Below are 21,270 nucleotides of genomic sequence, written 5' to 3'. Positions count from 1 at the left end.
AGAGAGAGAGAGAGAGAGAGAGAGAGAATCTCAAGCAGGTTCTGTGCTTAGAGCACAGAGGCTGACATGGGGCTTGAACTCTCGAACTATGAGATGACCTGAGCCAAAATCAAGAGTCAGATGCTTAACTGACTGAGTCTCCCAGGCACCCCCCAAATCCTCATTTTAACCTGTTTCTTACTTTCTCCAAAAGATATAATCACTGAGAAGCTTCTCTAATTTTTAATCTTACTGTGCCTTAAACCAAATTTTATTTCCATTTTAAGAAATTAATCACATATGGATTGCATAATATTTTTTTTAAAAAAGGATTTGAGAGGGGCGCCTGGGTGACGCAGTCGGTTAAGCGTCCGACTTCAGCCAGGTCACGATCTCGCGGTCCGTGAGTTCGAGCCCCGCGTCAGGCTCTGGGCTGATGGCTCGGAGCCTGGAGCCTGTTTCCGATTCTGTGTCTCCCTCTCTCTCTGCCCCTCCCCCGTTCATGCTCTGTCTCTCTCTGTCCCAAAAATAAATAAAAAACGTTGAAAAAAAATTAAAAAAAAAAAAAAAAAGGATTTGAGATAGTTTGCAGAAACATGTGCAATACCATCATTGTTGCATTTGGGAGCATAAATTGGTCAACCTGAATGAATAACAATTTGGTAATATCTATCAAAACTACAAATGCACATGTCTGTCAGCCATAAATTCCACTTTTCGGACTATGTTCTATGAATATATTTACACACACACTAAATGATATAGGGATAAGTGTGCTCATTATGGTATTGTTTATAATTGGCATTGTTTGTAATTACAAACATTGAAAACAACTTAAATATGCAATAGTAGGGAATTGGTTAAACTTTTTTTTTCATTAAAAGTAAAGTATCATTCAGCCATAGAAAATATTGAAGAAGCAATATACTCATATGGAGTAGCCTTCTACATAGATTAAGTAAATAGAGAATCATATGTATGACACTTTTGGGGAAGGAGAGAATGGCTAGCTCGTTAGGTTGATATATCATAATTTTTATGAGATATAGGAATTTACGTTTATGTGTTCTAAGATAATGTATATCTTTATAAGTATACACAGAAACTTATTACATTGGTTGATTCCAAAGAAGATTACTGGATAGCTTCAGGGCAGAGATAAGAGGGAAACTTTTCACCACATACCCTCAGATCCTTTTGGATTTTGAACCATGTACATATAGCATCTCTTCAAAAACTAATAATAAAAATAAATTAATTACCCGTAATACCAAGGAAATAAAAAGAATTGGAACAATGGAAAATAAGTCTATAAAAATATCTTAATGATAAAAGCAGTGGTAAGGCCAATATACAAAATTTCTACCTCATTCTTATTTCTGCCTTGTTCTGTCCAAGGAAGACTAGATATCTTGATTTTGATGCCTTGTGTGATCCATAGTTGCTGTTAAAGCACCAATAAGGTTTAGACATACAAGAACTCTGGTAAATGAGTCCTCAAAAAAATCCTCAAACCCTCAAAAAATCCCTAAAATGCCTCCAATTCTAAATTTCATAAGGCTGATTTTTATAAAACTTCTCAAAATAGTCCAAAGCATAATTCCTAAGTTAAATTCAATAAAAATAAATCTTTGAGATGCTAGAGAGTGGCATACAGATTCACGACTCTGTAATAATGTTGATTAACCCAAGGAGAAATCTGGAAATGTTTTGAAACTGTGGACTGACACCCATTAGTGAGTCATATAGTCACTTTGGTGAGTCACAGCCAGCATTTTAAAAAAGAAACAGAAGGGGATGTAATATAATAGAATATCAATTAAATGACATTTAATAAAGGTACTTTCATTAAATATGTATGTGCACATATTTTTCCAGGCTTTTATATATGAAGAAGTAGAGAATTTGAGGTTAGACTATGCCAATAATAGCTGACATTTATTAAACACATATTATCTTAATCATGCCTTATGTTATACATTTTACATACAAGATGTAATTTAGGGACGCCTGGGTGGCGCAGTCGGTTAAGCGTCCGACTTCAGCCAGGTCACGATCTCGCGGTCCGTGAGTTCGAGCCCCGCGTCAGGCTCTGGGCTGATGGCTCAGAGCCTGGAGTCTGTTTCCGATTCTGTGTCTCCCTCTCTCTCTGCCCCTCCCCCGTTCATGCTCTGTCTCTCTCTGTCCCAAAAATAAATAAAAAACGTTGAAAAAAAAATTAAAAAAAAAAAGATGTAATTTAATTTTTATAATAGTACCATGGGTAAGGAACTATTAATGGTGACAAGTATTTTGCAGTTAGAAAACTCAGTATAAGACAAGCTCAGTAACTTGCTAAAGATCTTATAGTTTACACTTGTGAGAATCAAAGCTCAAATCTAGGTAAACTGTATTATGGGTTAAAGGCCAGTTTATAAGCTTTAACTGTTGCCTAGACCAGTGGTTGGACATCTCTACTGATTTTTGCCCTTCAATGCTCAGATCTCCCCTTATGACACAGTTCAAAACACTGACATGATGTTAAAAGTACCAGAACACTCTTTTCTCAAACCTCTCTCATTTTAATCTAGTCCAGTTTGACAACAGAGTGTCTTCCTCTAGAGTCATTGTAATGTCATTCTGTAGTAATAGCATTGAGCTTCCTCCTTTATCAAATCAAAATGCCATGGGAAGGTGTCTTAATTTCCCTGGATGAAATTTGCTCCTTTGTAAATAAGGATACCACTATTTCACAGTGTTGGAATGGTCAAAAGAGATAATGTATGTAAAATAAACACATTGCCCAGGAGGTGGTATAGATGCAGTGAATGGGAACTATTTTTGTATAGAATAGAATGTATATTTAATAATAATTCATTCAACAAATATTTTAGATATTTGTTCAAATTAAGTACCTATTGTTAGTGATTTATTAGCATAATTGAGCTTTGAGGCAAATTCTCTGCTAATTTCTCCTTCTTACCTCTTTTGGTTTTCATATTCAAATCTATTAGCTGACCTCCTGATATATGACTTTGACCTTTGGTGTGTCTAATTCCTCTAGTTTGGCATGTCCTCTTCACCGGGGGCCATGGTTCTTTTCATTCAAAACTCTATGCAGAACTTGAAGCCTTCACAAAAACTTACCAATCAGTAATAATTTCTAAAGTACGTGTAGCAATTTCATTGCATCTCTCTGTGTAGTTGGACTTGGGACTAATTATATCTCCATATGCATGAAAATATTTTATATGGTATACAATTTCACTAAAGTGTGTCCATGTCTTATGTTAGATTTGAATTTCCCTGATAAATGATTATATTAATTAGTTTTTATACCTTTCATAGGATTCTATCCAGTTTTGTGAACAGCAGAGCTATCCCTCATAATTCTCAAGCCCTTGGTATTTTTGTGATGTTCCTTCTTGGGAAGGATATAAATGATATCATAAAATCCCATATACCTCATTGACCATCAACAAAGACTGATTTCATTTTCAAATGGCATATTCTTTTTTTTTTTAATTTTTTAAAAGGTTTATTTATTTTTAAGAGTGAGAGAGAGGGAGACAGATCATGAGCAGGGAGGGGCAGAGAGAGAGGGGGACTTAGAATCCAAAGCAGGGTCCAGGCTCTGAGCTGTCAGCACAGAGCCCAACGTGGGGCTCGAACTCTTGAGCCATGAGATCATGACCTGAGCTGAAGTTGGACACTTAACTGACTGAGCCACCCAGGTGCCCCCAGATGGCACATTCTTATATTCTTCCTTGTACTTCTTTACCATCCTAAAAATCATGCTTATGTCTCCCTTTTCATCAAGGGAATGACATATAAAATGGCATGACATTTTCATCAATTATATTGATATATAGTTTAATTTTCATTGTTAGGTATTTTATGATTATTTCAAGAAGCTCTGTCAACAGGTTGCATGGGCAATATGAACCTCAAGGGTTTTAGTAATATTATCTTGGCTCAGAAAAAATATCATGTTTATTGACTATTTCTCCAAGCAATAGAAAGTCTTTATTGAATACTAAATACTTTCAATGTTGCATTTCATATTTGTAGGATTAAAAAGGTTATATGCAAAATAAATCTGGCAATATCAGCTTGGTTCAGTCCCATTCTATAAACCTCAGCTCATGTAAAGCTATGAGATTGATTTCTCAATATTCAATTTCTCAGTGGAGCAAATAGTCAAGACATGCATTAGACTCTGCTCTTTAAAAAAAAAAAAAAAAAGACATCAGCATTTGCTCCTTCATGCATAATGATATTGGCTAGATCCTCAATTTGCTTTGGATTTTCCCTGTCTTTTCCATGTCCTGCATTATCTCCAAAGTCAATGAGAGTTTAGCGCATGGAAGAGTCACAGTGGTCTAGAATAGAACACAAATCTATCTGATTTAAAAAAAAAAAAAAGTCCAAGGTACTTTATAAAGTACGAGGCTTAATTTTACCACCTTCTCTCAGGCAACACTCCCATTGAGATCAGTGGGAAGTTGGCTCAATCGAAGAGAGTAAAATCCAATCCAAGCAGCATGTCGAAATAACTTTACCTGTACTAACACTGAAATCTAGCTACTTCTGATTTGGATGAAGACACATACCAATACTGCACAACAGGTAAAGAAAAGCAGAGAAAAACTATTTTCAGTGGTTTTTCAGTGTGTTTTGTACTTTGGGCTATAAAGTGCCCAGGGAGGTTTTTTCCTTCTCAACACAATATAAAATCAGAAATAAATATGTCAGAATGCAATTTGCTAAAGGCAAAATGCACTGTTAGAACACATTATTCTAGCATTATCATTTATATGTAGTTTATATGTAATATCTTAGACTATTTTAGGTATAGCTTAAATTTGTATGCTTAAGTTCAAAAGCAATCATTGTTTTCTATTAAATATGAAGAAACTGTGCAGTAACCACTGATGACTTCACTATTTTTGCGTATTTGTAAATATATATACTTACATTTTTAAAAGGTGCTATAGCCTTGCTGTGAGAGTACACCCCAGGCAGGAAGGAACCAGTGATCACAGCTGTCTTGTCTCTGCTCTAGGGGTTTCACCTCTCTGTCTGCTTCAGACTCAGCTTCATCAGCTGCCAGGGAAGGAAAAGAAGGGGAGGGGATGGTATCCAGCTGAGCTGGCATCTGCCACCACCTCGCCTGTGCCCTCCAGCTTTCTCATCACAAGGTGGAACATTTTCAAGGGGAAGTTTACTAGAAAAGTAGAAGGAAAACAAAACAAAGCCCCAAGTGAAGAAATAAACATACCAAAACAGATACATTTGCAGAAAATAGCTCTTTTAAGTCTTGCAGTGTATCCACAGACTAACATTGCTGGCAGTGACCTGGGGGCCTGCAAACCACACTGCCTCCTACCAAAGCTTCTATCTGACCAAGCTTCATAGAGATTAGCTTTAAATCCATTTGTTTTGGACTCAGTATTAGGTCTGGAATGATTTTCAATACCTTCTTTATTTTATGCTCCTTCCGCTCTCAACCCCCAACGACAACCTTTTTAATATTCTCCCTTAAGACACAGAATTATTGCTGTACTTAAATTTGTTTTCACTTTCTACTCCCACTTGCAGAAGCTCCTACAGGTCTTGGCCCAGAAAGAGGAGATAGTGGTCCTTTCTAGCCCATAGTACAGTCCTTCTATGCTTTTGGAATTGAATGTGGCACCAGCCTTAATTTTGCCAGATAATCTCGGAATGCCTAAAATCCCTGCTTTGTTTTTGACCCATTTAGGACTTCCTGTCCAGTTCTTCTGAAGCAAGTTAATAATCCAGTAGATAAACTGGGTTAATCTGTAGTTTTAATTTGCTTTCCTCATCTGGACTTATTAGCAGCGACCTGGACTGGTCAAGAATCACATTCCCATCTTTTGCAATAGCTTCTCTTACATCTGATCTTGCACAGACTGTGGGATCATCCATGAAAGTCTTTATTCTTGCCTGAGAAATGCTTTTAACTGTGGCCACTTCTGCAGGTTCTCTCAGGCAACCCATTTATGCCTCTCTACTGGATTGGATTTACTATAATTCATAGCTTAATAAAAATTGCAGCTCAATCAGTTGAGCCTCTGTCTCTTGATTTCAGCTCAGGTCATGATCTAACAGTTTGTGAGATTGAGCTCCACATCAGGCTCTGTGCTAACCATGCAGAGACTGCTTGGGATTCTCTCTCTTTCCCTCTTTCTCTGCCCCTCCCCAGCTTGTGCGCTCTCTCTCTCTCTCTCTCTCAAAAATAAATGAATACTTAAAGAAAGTAAGTAATAAAAAGTCTTCCTCTCAAATTAATTTTCTCTTTTCAGATTAAATTATAACTTGGTGAAACACAAGATTTAGAAAGTAGAGAAGTCAATGCAAGTGTGAAATATTAAAGACTGCATTAGTCAATTAATTACAGACATAGACTAATTTTAATTCAGAATGAAATTTCACCTTAGTATGTGGACTCACTATTTTACTTTAGAAAGACTCCTTGCCTTAATTTCCTTATTTTTGTCCACTTATAAAGTTGGACAAAAGTTAGACTTTACCTGGGAATGTTATCTGAGTCAACCCAGTTCTCCATAATCTATATCCAATCACTTATGATTTTTTTATTACTATTATCATCAGCAGCAGCATTGTCATCATCATTTTCCCTCCTAAAATCTTACTTTATCAGTCCTTTTAGCTTTAGTCCACCTACCATGATATCAGTCCCAGTAGTCTTCATGGCACCTGGACATTTTCCCTGACCTCACTTATCGATTATTTTACTCCATATAATCTCCAGTTGAATCTTTAAAATCATCATTTTTATCTTGTTCCTTTGGTTAATCTCCATATTAAGGATTATTTCTGAATTAGTCTTACTGAATTTCAGGATCTGCTCTTTGCCTTCATTGTGTTTCTTGATATACATTATAATGTCCAAGTTCTAGTGTTTTTAAGTGTCCACAGCCTCAAACAAAATACTGTTCCAGTTTGATCTCCCAGGTTTCTTTCATCAGATACCTTTTATATTTATTTCCACACTCACCATTCCTCATTTGTATTGTGAATTTTTCTGCTTTTGCTACCATTATTTCTCCTAACATAAATACCAACCCCATTCTCAATATACATAAACCCTACCACAGCTAAAAGTAAGCTCTTTATCTTCAGATGGTAAGGATAAAGATCTTGTTTTACTTTTTGTATTCCAAGTGCTTAACAGAGTGTGTGCATAGAACAGATTATCAGAACAAGAGTAATATCATGCATGAACAAACTAATATGAGTATTGTGCTGGCTCCTTCACTATTCCCTGAAAATAGCACTTTGTCTCTCAGTCTTTTCTCAGTTTCTTATTCTACTTCTGAAATGTAACCTCCTTTTTCCTCTGTTGACCTTGAGGGCTAACTCAAGACCCATTACTTTATAAAGCCTTTTCTCACTGTGTTTCATCATATTCCTTCTCTGATTTCTCATCACTGACTGAACCATACTGCACAATCTGGCCTGTGATTATGCACTGTCTTTTATGGTTCTTTAATTATTTCAAAGTACATAAATCTCATCTGCCCAAATTGACAACTGTACACCTTCTCAAGGGCAAAGACTGTGTCTTCTGTATGTCACACAAATCTATCAGAGTACTAAGTCTACAGAGGGAAACAGTTGTTGAGATGGCCCTCCAACTGAATGAACTCAACCTGCACAACTTTTAAAAACAGAATGTTGACCTTGCCAACTGAGAGTGTGGTAGCCAAAGCATATGGATCCTCCTTTCCTCAGCAACAAAGAGCAGCACTCCAGGCTATAGTGAGAGTATGTCCTTGAAGTGACTGCTATATGCCATCTTTCGAAACTCTAGTTGAGTGATATCATATTCACGGTAGAAAATCCAAGGCAACTGTTCCCAGCATTGAATTTTGTTCCAGCTGTATCAAATTATTTGGAAATTTTTTTTGTTTATTTTTGAGAGAGAGAGAGAGCACATGCACATGAGGGGAGGGGCAGAGAGAGAGAGAGAGAGAGAGAGAGGATCCAAAGTGGGCTCCATGCTGAGATCCAGATGAGGGGCTTGAACTCACAAACCTCGAGATCATGACCTGAGCCCAAGTGAAACGTTCCACCAACTCAGCCACCCAGGCACCCCTGGAGAAATTTTTAAAACACAAATCCCAAGCCTGTATTAGCTTATCAGAAAGTTTCTCACCTTGACCTCTGTTTCCTCGAAACCAGACTTTCCTGAATTACCTCGTAAATGGACTGCTGTAAATTTTTATTGCTGGGTCAGTAGTGGCACCGTTATGTGGTGGTCAGGAGCTTTGCCTCTGGAGCCCCACTGTGGAGTCCACTTTCATCTCCTTCATGTAATAGCTGCGTACCCTTGGTCAAATGACCAAACTACTAAGCTTCAGTTTCTTCATTTGTGTAAAGGGGATATTAAGTGCCTACTTGTACAGATACAATTTAGTAAAAGCCCTTAACACTGCCTGGTTTGTAGTGAAAATTAAATAAATATTAGCTATTTTTATTACTTAAATTGGGCATTAGGCTATTTTAGGTAATCAAAACAGCTTAATATTTATTTAATATGGACTGTGCTACTGCATATTCTGCAGAATGATTGCTGAAATTACTGTAGGATAATTTTTCAAAGACAAGGAAGCGTCTTCTTAAAATTTTTTAAAAATAATGTTTCCATCTTGAGAAAATCTAGTAGGTTATAAAAATTGTAGTAGATTATGAAAAATATGATAGGCTATACTTTACCAGATGATAAGAATTATAAAACTTGATTTTTTTCACTTTTTCTTTGATTATCTGAAAATTTAGAATTAAATTTAATGATTACTCACTTTATCCATATTAACTAGACTGGTTGTTATATTTAAGTTCCCATTCCCCTACGTGGATTTATGGTTTTCTTATTTTAAAAATATATTTTTTTAATGTTTATATTTGAGAGAGAGAAAGTGCGCAAGCAGGGGAGGGACAGAGAGAGGGGGAGACACAGCATCTGAAGCAGGCTCCAGGCTCTGAGCTGTCAGCACAGGGCCCAATACAGGGCTGGAACTCACGAACTATAAGATCAGGACTTGAGCTGAAGTCGGGTGCTTAACCAACTAAGCCACCCAGGCTTATTTATTTATTTATTTATTTATTTATTTATTTAATTTACCCCTGGTTTTATTATTTTTAATGTAACAATCTTATTGTTTTCAAACTTTTTTTTTTTAATAGGCTACCTTAGGGGCACCTGGGTGGCTCAGTTGGTTAAGCATCTGACTTCGCCTCAGGTCATGGTCTCACAATTTGGGGTTCAAGCCCCTCGTCGGGCTCTGAGCTGACAGCTCAGAGCTTGGAGCCTGCTTCGGATTCTGTTTCTCTCTGCCCTCTCTCCCACCTGCAATCTGTCTGTCTGTCTCTCTCTATATATATCTCAAAAACAAGTAAAACATTTCCCTCTGTTTCCCTCCTGTTTTCCTCTCTCTCTGCCCCTCTCCCACCTGCAATCTGTCTGTCTGTCTCTCTCTATATATATCTCAAAAACAAGTAAAACATTAAAAAGAATTTAAAAAAAGAAATAGGTTACTTTAGAAATAAAGGAAATAGGTGTTGAGTTGAATCTTGTCAGCTTATCAGAAGCTGATCATTTAAGTAATGTTTTACATTTATTTACTTTTTTAAGTTTATTTATTTTGAGAGAGAGAGAGAGAGCGAGAGAGAGAGAGCATGCACACGAGCAGGGGCGGGGCAGAGAGAGAGAGGGAGAGAGAGAATCCCAAGCAGGCTCAATGCTGTTAGCACAGAGCCAGACACAGGGTTCGATCCCACAAACTGTGAGATCATGGCCTGAAGCAAAATCAAGAACCAGATGCTTAACCAACTGAGCCCCCCAAGTGTCCTTTTTACATTTATTTTTTAAAAAGTGATTGAGATTATAGATTCATATAATTAGAGAAAATTAAGGTATAATACAGTAAAATAGCTTCTTCTCCATCACTGTCCCACCTGCCCAGTTGTCTTTACCCAATCACATACAATTTTTATTAGTTTTTATATGTATGTATAATTTTAAATTTTCTTGACTTATATAAAACTAAACATGAATACATATTATTTGATATATTTTACATACAAAGCAAAATATTCTGCTATTCTGCACAATGATTTGCATTTTGCTTTTTTTATCTGATTTTCTAGTGATCTCATATCCATAAATGCAAAGCTACAGCCTTTATCTTTATAGCTACATATTATTTATTATTTCATATAGCTATATGAATTCCCATAGTTTACTTAGTGTGTTTACATTGTTAACACTTTTGTGTTATTACAAATGACAGTATAGTGAATAACCTCAGACATAAGCATTTTGGTATATGCATGTACATCTGTAGCGTAAATTCTCTCAATTAGGATTGCTGTGTCAAATAGTATATTCTTTTGTAATTCTGGCAAGTATTATCAAGTAGCCCTCAGTGGAACATCCATTTCCATAGCCTCACCAAGGTACCATTATCAAACTTTTGGATTTTTCCAGTTTGATAGGCTCTTTAAAAAGTGATATTGGGCATCTTTATATATTTAAATGTGATTTATACTTCCTTTTTAATTAACTCTGTATATGTGGCCTTTGCCCCTTTTTCTTTTGCGTTGTGAATCTTTTTCTTATCAATGTCTTGGAGCCCTTCATTGTCAGATAGATTAACCTTTGGTGATGAGTTGCAGTTAGTTTTTCCCTCTAGTTTGTTATTTGTCTTTTGAGAAATTTTTACTTTAAAAAGTTTTAAAACTTTGTTTATCTTGGCTACCATGCACATAGGAATCATCCAAATACATTTACCTAAAGTAGTATATTCGGTAGCAGCAAATTTTTACCTAAGTTACATGAAGCCTCAGGGTTCCAAAAGGTGTATCTATGGAGTTTCCTGAAATACAGTATGATAATGGTTTAAATGTCAAAAACATAAGTGTTCCGTCTCCATCAAGCCATGCTGCAAAGTATATAGCTTTATACCTACTGGTAGAATGTCAAGACATGCAGATGTATAGATATTTATGTAGGTTGAAAAACTATCGATTTTGCAAATAAACCTCTGAACTATGGGAGGAAGTATTTTACATTTATTTCATTTCAAATCCTCTACTTTTGTACCTGAATATTTGTCTGGACCAGTAGTTTCCTTTTTATAAAGTATTTGAACTTTTTTTCCTTAATGGTAACTCTATGCAGAGCCCTAAAGGGGAGCTTCTCTGGTTGAAAGCAGGATGTAGGCAGTGCGAGGCTCTAACTCCTCTGCTTTCCTCTTATGCATATGCTTTCTCTTTCCCTTCATCTTACCGTACCTAGTGGTAACTGACTTACTCAGGAGGACCCTAGTACTCTACTAATGCAGTTTCAAAGTCAAGGCTCTATCTCTTAATTCTAAGAATAAAGTAAGCCAACTCTTTTTTTTTTTTTAACATCGGGAAAATTTTTTTTTTGCTGTGTATCTACAAACCTGTCTACCCTTGCTTAATGGAAATTCTTCTCTAGGTTTCATCTAAATCACACATTCACTGTAATTATCTCTCTCACTCTCTTTTTTTTTAATTAGGAATATAAATAAGATCTCTGTGGTAATCAGATTCATAACATTTCTAGAGGTTTAGTGGTAAGGAGAATCTCTAAGACTACCACATCAAGCTCCCACCAAAGGAGGAACTGCCTCTCCAGTATGTTTAGCTCAGAGTCACATAGTCTAATCACACAGAATTAATTGCCCCACAAGTAGCTGCTTCCATTTTGTATTTCTTACTATTGGAAAGTTTCTCTCATATTGAATTCCTGTGCCTTCTACTCATTGATCTACCCTTGGTTTTCTAGAGCTACACATAAGAAGATTAATTTTTCTTCAATAAGGACAAATATTTAAAGACAGTTATGACATCCCCTTCCCTATCCCATTCTCTGATTTCCTGTTCCCTGGAGTAAACTTTTGTTGTTACTTCTACTATATCTCAAGTTGGGAAGACCTCTCACATTCCTCATTACTGTTGTAGACTCACTTCAAGGTTTCAGTCACTCCTTTAAAAGGCAGCAGTTTCAAAAAAACACAATTCTGCATGTGGGGACTGGCCAGTGAAGAGTTCATGGAATGGGTAATCCATCTGGTCTAGATAGTACCTTTTTTTTGTTTGTTTTCCTGTTTCATCTTTTCTGAAATCTGAATCATCCAAATTTATCAAGGGGTGGTCCATAAAGTTTAGTCCATATGGCCTTAAGACATCCTAGCCTTTGAAACTAGAAGGGTAACTAGTGATCGTTTAGTCCAACTGGTTCACGTTGCAGATGGAGGAAAAGTTTAACAGGACATATAGAGTAGGATAGCTTTAGGAAAAGTTCAGATCTTCCTTAATGGCTACATAATGGAGCATTCAGAAGACCCGCAACCATGTCTTTTAACAGTGTACAAAAGAGTCCACGCTCCGCACTCCCGATGCCATATGTGGTAGGCAGAATAATGCCCTCCTAAAGATGTCTATGTCCTAAAAAGTTATGATTTGTGAGTATGTTACTTTACATGGCAAAAGGGACTTTACAGATGTGGCTAAGGTTCAAAATCTTGAGATAGAATGATTATCCTAGACTATCCAGGAGGGTCCAAACTAACCACCTGAGTCCCTAAAAGGGGAGAACCTTTCCCGGCTACAGTCAGAGGAGGATGATCAAAGGGAGAAGCACCAGAGATAGGCAACATCACTGGCTTGGAAGGTGCAGCAAGGGGACCAGGAGCCAAGGAATGAGGATAATATCTGGAGGTTAAAAAAGGCAAGGAAAGGATTTTCCCAAGAGTTCCCATAAAGGGATGCAGCCCTACCAACAATTTCATTTTAACCCAGTCAGACCCATGTTAGACTTCTCACTTATAGAATTCCAAGGTAATAAATGTGTGTTGTATTAAGCCACCAAGTTTGTAATAATTTGTTATAACAATAATATAAAAGTAAGATACCAGAAAAACCCAAACACTAAGCCAATGCATTTACAGCTTTTTAAGCCTCAAGCATTAAAGACATGCAGTATGTGTAACATATTATGAAGCCAAATTTGCTTTGTTTGATAGCCATATTCTCATAATGAGCTAGGCCCTTTTAGAAGTTCATTAGTAACTCAGGGTACCATTTAGTCATTATTGCTTCATGGTGTTGTTAGCTGTTATCCTGTTGGTGATAGCCTAAATCTCCTAAGTCACTTCAAGGGAATTGCTCCTGTGCTGGGAAAAGTATCAGGGTAGATTAATATTTCATATTATCATTTCTAGAAAGCTTGTTTGTAGGGTATTTGGGAGCTCTCTCCTGTTTTACACCTGGGTTCACATGGCATTCACTTCCGTAGTAGGGGCCAATTTACACTAAGCAAATATGTTTCTAAACCAAGTTAGAATTCTGTTAATTTAGTAAATTCTGGGGTGCCTGGGTAGCTCAGTTGATTGAGCATTCATTTGGCTCAGATCATGATCTCATGGTTAGTGAGTGAGCTCACATGGGGCTTGCTGCTGATAGGGCAGAGCCCACTTTGGATACTCTGTCTCTCTCTTTGCCCCTCCCTGCTCATGTGGGTGTTCCCTCTCTCTCAAAAATAAATAAACTTTTTTTTTTAATTTAGTAAATGTTTGGAAAGAGGCTTTTTTTGTTTGTTTGTTTGTTTTCCTTTCTGAGAAGTTGGGCACAGTGGAGACTGCTCTGGGGCCTTTTGCCAAATGCATATCTTTGAAATGCACTGCCACCTAGGTACTTCTCCAGGAGCAGAGACGTGGTTATATTTCAGGACCATGAGGTTCCTTTCAAGGAAAAAAAAATACTTCTTACTACATATTGAGTAATTATTTTGTGTTAGGTAATGGGCTAGTTTCTGAACATGTATTTCTGTGTCTAATCATCAGAACTATATGAGAAGGATATTATGAAGCCCTGTTTCACAGTTGAGGAAACAGACTCAGTGACAGTGAATCAGTTACTCAGGATTTATAACTGCTTCAATGGGACTCATCCCAGCGCCTTTGTGACCCCGAAGTTTGTGCTCATTGTTTCCACGTGCTGCCTCTGTGTACCTGTGCACCTATCATACCAGGTTGGGTGATCATAGCACTACTGTTTTCATCCTTCCACAATCTCTAGAACATGGTGGGGATTCAGCAAAGTTTATTCAATGGGTGGATGAATGAATTAGTAAATTCTTCAAGAATAGAAAGAAGTAATCAAAAATAACTTGTGCTTGGATCTTCACAATAGCATCTGGGAGAGTTGGTATTTAAAAAGAGTCATTATGAAGATATAATTAAGCTACGAGAAAATTAAAGCAAAAAAACCCCCAAACTCTCTATAATATATATAATTTTTTAAATATAATTTGTCATACATACATTTTACCCTTTCTCTTCCAATCCTTTAAGCATACCCATGCACACACACACACACACACACACACACAATTAGCAATCTGTTTTAAAATACAGTGTACACTCCTGTAAGATGGCCAATTCCTTGCCCCTGTCCAGAATACATAATAGGAAGTTTTCTAGGGCAGAAGGAGAGAAAATCTATGCAATAGAGTGGATCCGATTTAGCATTAACTTTGGAGTAGTCCTTGACACGATGCTGAAACATTGAGCTGCTGTAAATTTGGTGTGACAGGCAAGCTTTGGAAATGTTAAAGAAAAAAGTCACTGGACTGAACCTTCCTAATGCTGTGGTTTTCAAAATGTTTATTTGATTGATTTTTATTAGCAGAAAGCTCCCTTTTTTAGACAGCTTAATCGGAACCTACTTCTATAAAACAGATAAAAGAGGAGGAACTGCTTTGAATAAAGTGGAGATGAGGGACACTGGCCTCCCATGCTCATTTCCAGTGTTCAAGTCACCCTGACTGAAATCTGAGTACTCTGAAAGGCCCAGTGTAAAAACTTCTCTGCTAATAATTTTGTATTTTGCAAAGTTCTTCAGACTACAGTGAACAGAATTTCCTGTAGCATGATTTCTATAATTTGAGCTATATAAATGTATATGGCATTTGCATAAATATTTGCTGTTTCTAAGGTTGTTTATTTTATGAACATATGTACACTGTTTTGTTTTGTTTTGTTTCTGGACATCCCAAGAACCAAAGTGAGATGACTGCTCCCAGATAGCTGCATTCTGGTACACACGGAGATTTTCAGAATGGGGTCCTATTTTTTATGTAATGTGTCTGACACTTAGAATGGGTGAGCACATGGGAGAAGGGATCCTATTGGTTTGTCTTATGGGCAGGAAGTTCTCAGTACATGTTTGTTGGATGGATGGTTGAACTTAGATTGATTGTTCTGCAGTGAAGAACATCAAGAATCTAGTTCCACGGTGCTTTATAAGAATTATAAAATGCTTTATAAGAAATTATAATTGACATGGTTTTCCTCCCCTTCATTATTTGTTTGATATTAAGATAAAGTAATAGGGTTTAAGGCAGATTTTTAGCTATAGTGTTCAGGGATGTTGTCTGACTACTAAAAATATGAGACTTCCTTTTGCTAATTTCAACTACTATTTATGGAGCAGCTCCTAAATGTCGAAGAACCATGCAGTGGCTTATTAGGCATGATGTCAGTTGGTCCTCACAATAAACTTGACAGGAATTATAATTATTATTCCCATTTATGGAAGAGAAAACAGACTAAGAAGTTAAGTAACGTGTCAAAGTCACCAAGTCTGTAAATGTTGAGGCTGGGATTGGAGGTCAAGTCTTCCTGGCTCTGGAACCTTATGTTCTACAGCTTCCCTGCTGAGTTAATGCATCATTTGTGAAGAATTCAATGTTCTGTTTTGACTCGAGCTATGCTGAGAATTATAATTATGCCAAACATCAGTGAAAGCAAACTCAAGTCAACTCAAAGCGTTCATCTAGTCCTTTATTACAATGAAAATTTATTCTGAATTATCCCAACCATGGGGAAAGACCTAGATCTTAGTGAGCCAAGTACTCTTACCTTTTCTCTCTCTGACATTACACACTCTTTCTGGCATCTGGGCTGTTTCCATTGGATTTTCACGCAAATTCTGATACTCCACTTTATGGACCTCACAATTAGACTGCTTGGCAAAGGACATGGTGCCCATATTTTGAAAACGTAGCTCTATCACTGGGATTGACTTCCATTTAATCCCTTCGCAGGTAAGAAAAGCATGTGTCTGTGATGTGTTTTTGCCAGTCTTTGTGCTGTTTCCATGATGGAACTGCCCCCAAATTGCACAGAAACATAGAAAATGCTTTAACTGCTATTAGGGCAGGACTGTGATGGCAGTGGAGTACACCTTGGGGAAAGCAAGGGGAAGATGGTGGTGTGTGTTGAAGAGAAATGGCAGCATTACTAAAGAGGTCTCTGAAGTGGCAGCTGCTTGTTGTGCTCTTTGATGCCTGCATGGAAGGTCAGGGGAACGTTATTTAAACAAGTGAACTCCGGAGACTAGTACGTTCCCACAGCCTTTCATCATTGTGGAAGTAAACTGTGCCCGCTGGAGCCAAACAAAGCTGGATACTGTCTTTCAGATACTTACTACTGGTGGAACTGGGGCGAAGTTTATCAAGCTAATCTAATAATGAGACTGGTGCCTCTCACATTGTTTAAAACTATCACACTCACAAAGACATCACAGAACAAAGAGAAACTATACATGTGGACAAGCTAATCCCAGTAAGCATGGCCTTGTTATTTTTTCCTCTTCTTCACCTCTGCAAGAGTCACCCAGATTTCTTTCCTCTGCCTTCACATGTTGAAGAGTGTGTGGGTGGTGAGCAATCTGTTGTGGTGCCTGAGGACTAAAGCTGCATCAGATCGGGCCATGAGAGTGGTGGAAAAAGGCCAGAATCGGAGATGTGGCAGGAGCATTTCACAGGGTGTTTGAAGTCTGGAGCTTTTATTGTCCTTTGCAAAAAGAATAAAAGGTTTCATCTCTGCAGGCATATTGAGCTGTCCTCACATAAAATCTAAATCCAAGTTTGAACACAAACTCTCCTCGTCTCTTTCCTTCCTCAACCCATCCTCCATTTTATTTTGCCACACTTTGTAATATCTCCTGTCCATCTTGTTTTAAAGAATTCCTCCTAACCGAGGACATCGCCTTGACCCTTTGAACCAAACAAATATTTCCAGTGCTCCATGGAATCAGCCTCCTTGCCTGGCTTTGGTCAGCATAAACTCTGCCTGTGGCTATTGTAAGCTCTCTGGATCCCTGGCTTCTCACTCATGACAGGATGAAAAGACAGGGCAGAAAGAGTTCCTTTAACAGAGAAACCTACCATGCTAAAAATAAAGGAACTAAAATGTAATGACTTTCTCCGTACAGGTCTGCAACATGCTGATGATGGACAACCTGTTTTCATCTCTCTCTCTCTTTTTTAAAGTTTTTGATTGTTCAGGTACTGAGATTGTTGCAACTTATGAAAATTAGTCTATACTCTGTCCCTGTTAGGACCTAACAGACAAGTTCCTTAAGGCCCGGAGTTATATGGAATAAAATCACATTTTCAACATGTTTTAAAAAGGAAAATGAAACAGAAGACAAAGGAGAGATAGACTCTTTTAAGACACAATGCATGCTTTGGTTCTTTAGAAAAATCACTTTAGCAATGATTATGACAGAAATTACCAGAATAATGTGAATAGTGAGAAAGAGGCACTTACCTATTTTAGGATTCATGAAAACAAAACAAAACAAAAAACATTGTGGAAACACCTGTCATGGCATATCCTTTTTAGAAGAAGAGGCCTCATTGTAAATAGAGCATTATAAGTAACTGAAATTCCTCACGGGAATCAATTCTTTAATGATTATTTGGATATGGACATCAGCTTAGAGTTTCTATAGAAAACAGCTGTGTGTTTGAAGTAGACCATCTTAAATCATGAAAAGAAGTGGCCAAGAAAGTAAAACCACGACCAGAATTGAAAAAAGGCTACTTTTCATTCTTACCAGAGATGGCCAGATATTAAAAGCAAGCAGAACAAAACAATAACAAAGAATAAAGCAAAACAAACAGACAAAGTCACTGGGAGAGACAAGAGAGATGATGGAAAATAACTTTTTTGTGGCTACTTTTATTTGTTCCAACACTAAAATATTATCAGGTAGCTGGTAGAAGGAGATAACTCTAGTAAGATATGGTGATAAAGCAAAGGTGGTTTTACTTCTTTGATGGGATAAACTTATAGTGTTGAATTTGTGAAGCATCTGTTTTAATTATTTAAATAATCATTTATTTTCATTTATAAACAGTTAAGATCATTCTTGTACTCTCTCCAAATTTCTGCATCTTTCAACTTTGGGGACCTACTTGTTTTTGAAAGGAAAAAAAAAGATTAACGTGAAGAGAATAATGGTGAGCTGGTCTTTCTGCAGAGAATTGAGAGGATCTAGGTTCCCTACAACATAAGAACACTAAGGGACAGCTTCTTGACAAAAAGAGAAATAAGAACCTAGTGCAAGTGACTAATGAAAGGGATCATGGGACCTTTCTCCATGGAGTTCCCTACCAGTAGGAACAAGAGGCGAATTGCTAGGATACCTTATGACGTCAGCTCCCTGCTGACTAAAGACTGTTGACTCTCCAGGATCTGTTGGTCAGTGTTTTCTTGGTGGGGGTACAGGGACTTGCCAGAGGTCTTTCTCCTTGTACGTCGATTGAAGATCTGATTGAAGATTCTCAAAGTGAAAATACTCCTGGAACTATCCTGTGTCCTCTACAGTCCTATTTTTGCTTTTCTTCAATAAGAAGGGAGAGTGAATTTCTAGACCACCATTATTTACCTGTTAAGTTTACATTTCCTTGCTAAAGGGGAGCTGGGAAGGCTGGCTTTCTGAAGGGCTTTCAATCAGCAATTGAATGGATGCATTCTGCTACTGTGTACCCCCTCTAGCACTTGGCTTTTAATTTTTACATCTGAATTATGAAATGCTACCTCCACCAACTACTGCCAGGAGCTGGGAACATTAATATTGATGTCCAGAAAGTTGGAAGCACAGCCACAGAGTGATTTAGAGATGAGAATTATCAGAGATAGCATCAGAGTAAATAAATCCACTATCTAATAATGTGCTTACCTTTTCACCCCAAATTTTGAAGCAAATTTTTTTAAAGAAGGAGAAAAACCAACATATGATCTGCGCCCACTAAGTCTAGCATAGAAATGTTTCCCTCTTCTCTTCCCACCCACACTCATCTCTCATTATAACACGTATGATTGGCATGGGCTGAATGCAGCAAGGTGTGTGTTACAGCAGCAAACGATATAAATAGAAGATACAGAGGGACAGGAGAGGGAGGGAAGGGCAGATTTGGACAGTATATGAGTTCCCTTGCAGTTTTATACTCTGTTATAACCACATCAATGTACAGAAGGCAAACTGGTGCCTGTGATGTTTGGGAACCATCTGCTGAGCCTAAGGCAAATTTCACATTAAAACCCAATTTCAGTTGTGACCTAAAAATAAAGAGAAATGCTGTGGTTCTGAGTGAATTCCACTTTGAAAGTCTTATCTCTACTTTTAGCACTGCAAGGTGAACCTCGGTGGGTACCTAAATGAAACAAAAGCCATGGGAAGCAAACATGGAGCTCTTAGTCCCCCCTCGCCTCTCCAGGATTTGCACAGCTGTGGTCATGTCCACAAACCAGGCTCAAGCACTGATGTGAGGAGTGACTGCAAATCTGCCTGACTGGCTCCTGCTCAGTGGGGCAGAGTGTTGCTTCTTTTCCATTTTCCAACATGATTCCATTTCACCTAGTTTTATTTTCCATCAGGAACAAAGTTAGGAATCCTCATGTAATAGCAGGAAATCCAAGGATACTTTTTTTTTCCAGGAAAACCAAAACCAAAAACCAAAAAATGAAGGCCGATGGAAACTTGGTTCTAAATTCTCTTTTAATACTTCTTTTCCTCAGTCCACCTCTTTTCCCTTTTGGGACCAAATAATTGTAGATTACAATGTTTCTGACTTTGAAAGTTTCTACCATGTTGAGGAGATAAATACAAAGCTATAGAAACTATATAAACATACTGTAACACTATAGTTTGAATAAGTTAGTAATTAGATGTAGACATGAAAAGTCTTTAGAATGCAGGTTGAATCAGAAATACCTTCCTAGGGAAGGTAAGCAACTTAAAGAATGCCGTGGACATGACTTAATGACACAAAATGGAAGACATGAGCATCATGTGTGAACCTACCATCACTACCAAAACTTCTTGGTGTTCGCATCGCCACCGTGCATAAAAGAAGGCTGCAGACCCTAGTTCATGCTCTCTTTCACTTAAACTGCAGAGCAGCAGCAAAATCAAGTGGCTGAAATGATTGTAGATGTTCCTATTAGTAGCTCATCACAACCTGCTTTAGTACCTGCAGGAAGAACCTTGACAGATTTCCCTCTAAACCATTGCTTCCCAAACTTTACTCTGTGAATTACTGGGGAATCATGTTAAAATGCGGATTCTAATTCATTAGATTTGGGGTAGGGGCTGAGCACCTGCATTTTTAATAAGCTGCAACGTGATGCTGACACTGCTGATCTGTAGATCACACTTTGAAAAGCACAAGTATAGGACAGACAGTGAATCCCTTTATATAGCTTTGAAAATGTCCACATCAGAGGAGGCTGTGCATGTGTGTATGCGTGTGTGCGCACATATGCATGTGTTAAGCTAGTGGTGGTGATGGGAGTACTAAAATTGTGCAGCCAAATGTCTTCTGAAACATAAACTGGCTTGGGAGAACTGTACATGGAGTCTATAGCATTTGGCATCCCAGTTCCTTATTAAACAATGTCATTTCATTTTGGTCAAAGCCTGAAGTTTTGTACGAGGGTATCTACGACTCTTTCATTATTCTTTTTCCCCCTGAAATCTCAGTAGAGAAAAACTGGGATTGCATTATTAGAGGAATTATGAGTCAGAATTCTATTTCCTCAGAATTCTATTTCCTCTTCTGTAGAAATAAAAAAGGTGTTCAAAACCCCTTCAGGATTCACCGCTGTGTGTTAGGTGCAGTTTCTGCAAAGCTACTTCAGTCAGGGTCTTTCACAAATCTATATAGGCCTAATCGCAAGGGATTCTGTTTTAACAGCTCTTTCAGTCTGGCTGCTAAGCTTTTATAGGAGTTTATTTCACAGCATAGCATTTTTGTTGCTTTTCTACCGTTTCAGCATTCCATGTTTAAACAAGGACTTTTTGAACACATATTTTGTGCAAAAAAAAAAAAAAAAAAGCACCTGGGGACTAGAAAGATGCATAAAACCTGGTCAGGCA

Source organism: Panthera uncia, chromosome C2 (assembly GCF_023721935.1).
Source record: "Panthera uncia isolate 11264 chromosome C2, Puncia_PCG_1.0, whole genome shotgun sequence".
NCBI classification, from domain to species: Eukaryota; Metazoa; Chordata; class Mammalia; order Carnivora; family Felidae; genus Panthera; species Panthera uncia.
The sequence above is the reverse complement of the archived record's forward strand: the minus strand, read 5'-3'. Positions refer to the sequence as shown.